Below are 3785 nucleotides of genomic sequence, written 5' to 3' on the forward strand. Positions count from 1 at the left end.
TACTCAAATTTTCCATTTTCAAGCATAGTTTTTTAAATGCAGTTCTCATTACATCAACAAATAAAAAGTAAAAGGGGTTGGAATTAAAATTATTGGGTAAAAGGCGATTTACTTAATCAATAATTATAATTATTTTTTCAAAAATTTAATTTTTTTTATGTTTAATATTATTTTTTATTCATGAAAGAAAATCTATTCCCCCTATCTAAATATGATTAATAAAAAATGTATGGATCTTTTTGGCGGAACAACTTTTGTTTCTTAATTTAAGTTCATTTCTGGTATCGTTTTCTTTTAAAAGTTTAATTTTTCTAGTTTGAATGTTATTTTTTACGATTAAAGCAAAACCTACGTGTCTTTTCAAAAATCCTATAGAAAACTGATTGACCACAAAATGGAATTTTTGGATGCTTCATTATTTTTTCTACGATCAAATTTTGAAATTTTAACTTTTCGAGAAAATTAAGAAATTTGTTATGATAATCTTATGGACATTAAAAAATCATATTTTTTCTTCGTCTTACTATTTTTCATACAATGCTTTGTTTGGCTTCAAATGTTTATTTTAATCTGCTTTTTGGATTTTGAAAATGCTCTAACACTGATATTGTTGTTGATATTATTGTTTGAATTTCTGAGTGCTATAAACAACCATACATAGAATTTTTTAATCTTGAAAAATATGATTTCAACCATTTGGAAAATGCGCCCACCTTTTGAATTTTTATACAAAATAGATATTTTAAGAACTCGTACTTTCTTTTAAGGCCTTAAAAAAGTATGCCAAAGTAGAACACAATCTGACTAGTTTTTCAAAAGTTATCGTGCCTACAGGATACAGAAATTATACATAAAACAAAACCTTCTCATTAGGATGAAAATGTAAAAAATCTAAGAATTTCAAGAGATGTTTTTCTCTTGAAATAAGTTTTAAAAATATTAAAACTGAATGTAAATCTTGAAATGATTTTAAATCATTTTAAAAAAATTTACATTTTTTAAGGTTTGGAACATAAAATTCAGAATCTTTTTGGGAATTGTGAAAGGTTTTATAAGAATAACAAAAAGTTTTTACGATTACTAGGAAGACGAAAAAGCATATTAAAAAAGATTAAAAAATATACCTAAAATTGTTAAAAAGGAATCTGGTATATTTTTAAGCAATTTTTGTAATTTTTCAGTTTTTTAAAAAATGTACGAAAAATTTGAATAATTGAAAACGTGTACCTCCTTGGCGATTTTTAAATACGGTTTTAAAAATATTTAGGGATTTTAAAATGTTTTAAGATCATGGAATTTTTTGTTTATATTCTTCGGAATATATCATATTTTATATGTTTGAAAAAAAAATTTTCAATATTTCAAAAGCGAAGAAAAATGTACATAGTTATCGATTTGAAGCTACGTGTATAGTTGAAGATTATTTTCAAATTGTGTACTTTTCAATTCACAAATTAATTGCACATGAACTCCTTTCGGTTTTCGCACGTTCATATTTATGTCGTTATGTACATCAGTTGCATGTTAGTTCTGCACGTCGTTATGCATGTTAGTCATGCACGTTGATATTCATGCACGTTCATATGTATATCGTAGTACACTAGCCGAACCAGTCGATTAGCCGAGTAACTGGGCAGTGGGGCTAATCGGCGCTGAATAACCGACTGTATACCTGCACCTGCTCACGTTCATTTAGTTGACGGATTCCCAAGTGCAAAATTCAGTGAAATGCCAGAGCTTGACCATCGGCCCAATGTCGGCCCTGCTATGGTAACCTATTTACGATAACCAGGGTTGGGCCGGCTAACATGTTTTCAAGCTTCCATGGTCGTACCGACGCGACGTTGGCGACGGACGTCTGCGGTGAGTGGAAAGCCGACTGTTGACTATTAAAAGATCTTAACGAAAAATAGGAACATTTAAGGACAAATATTGATTATTTAGATATCTTTTAAATTATCAATTTCAGTTTCAATTCAACAAAAATGAAAAAATTTTTTCAATTTGTGACACAATATCATATTTAAAAATGTCTAAATAAAACATTCCAAATTATTAATTAAATACGGGCCCATATTTCAAATGCATCTATTTTAAAATACAATAAAGTCAATTTTAAATCTTGAAAAATTTTTAAATTCCAAAAAAGCACCGAACACTGAATATTTTCAATGTTTACCTTCACAAATTTGTCAAGCCTCGTTCCAAATTAATCTATAAAGAAAATACAATAATTTGCTTTATAAAAAGCATGCGAGAACTAGGCATTCAAATTTAATTACTTTGAATTTCCTATCTAATAATATGTTGAAGTGAATAACCTATTAACTTTAAAATTAGAATCACCCGTGTGGAAAAATGGCGGGGGCCCCTGGCAGGGTCCAGATGGATTGCCCTCATGCCTTGCGAATTCCATGGGGGCAACCTAAACGTTGTTCCTTATGGAAACGAAATGCTAATTCATAGGGGCCTAACATGGGCTTCCCTCATGGATCCATCATGGTGGCCACCATGAAATCCCTCTTATTTTTTTCTATTTTTTGCCAGTACTGGCACCTGTACTGGCATATCTTTGGGATGACAAAATTATTTTGTACTGGGCTATCTGTGTTGGGCCAGCACTGGATATCACTACTAGCAAAGTACTATTCCAATAGGAAATTCACCATAGACGGCAGTATTGCATCAGTGCTAACTAGTACCGTACTCCCATACTATAACCATGTGACAAAAAAGTTATTTGAAAAAATAAATATTAATTGATTTCGAGTATTTTGTCCGCAGAAATTATTAGTCCTGTTTATAGTAAATACATATATTACATTTTTAAACATTATATTACAAATAAAATTTATAACGCTACGGGGTATCGAACCTACATAATCTACCCTAAATCTATCGCCTAGCAGTCGGGGGTGCTAACCACTGCGCTGAACCGACAACTTGAACCTCGGTGTAAAAGCCATCCTCATAAGTTACAGTTCAGAAAAGTTAAAGTATCAAATTTTAAGCTCTCTTTTTATAATTATTTATTATTATACAACGTTATGTAAATGTAAAATACAGAAACTATTTACAGCAATAGCAATAAAATAATGATTAAATAAATAATTTGAATCGATTACCATTCTTCTTAGCGTAATACTTTGTTTCTTTCACGTTGTAGACTACTTTAAAACTTTTTATAATGACGGCGAATGTAATTTTTTATTAACATTCAAAATTTTTCATAAAAGATGAAACTTATAATTTTTTTCTTTTAAAAATGCAGGCAAAAAGTTGTTTTCGGGTCAGATGTATTTATAGTTTTAATGCATGATTGATGAGATACGCAGTAAGAGCCCAGGGGTACAATTACCGGACCTGCAGACAACGGAAAGTAAAGCCTCAACAACCGGCAATGACTCCATTACCCGGCATGAGAACTCATTCTTTTATCGAACCCTTTACCAATACAGGGATGGACTACTTTGTACCATTCCAGGTGACGATAGAAAGAAGAAACAAGAAGAGGTACGGTGTATTTTTCACCTACATAAATGTACGAGCTATACACCTAGAACTTGCGAGCTCTTTATCAACGGACTTTATGTTCATGGCCCTAAGACGTATAATCAGTCGTCGAGGAAACCCAACTAGACTCTTTTCATACAACGGCACCAACTTCGTTGGCGCAAATGCAGAACTGAGAAGAGCGCTAGAGGAGTTCGACCAGGACAAGATATTGCGACAAACTTCCATGAATGGAGAAGAATGGCACTTCATCCCACTAGGAAGTCCGCACA

The sequence above is a fragment of the Belonocnema kinseyi genome, chromosome 7 (genome assembly GCF_010883055.1).
Source record: "Belonocnema kinseyi isolate 2016_QV_RU_SX_M_011 chromosome 7, B_treatae_v1, whole genome shotgun sequence".
Lineage (NCBI taxonomy): Eukaryota > Metazoa > Arthropoda > Insecta > Hymenoptera > Cynipidae > Belonocnema > Belonocnema kinseyi.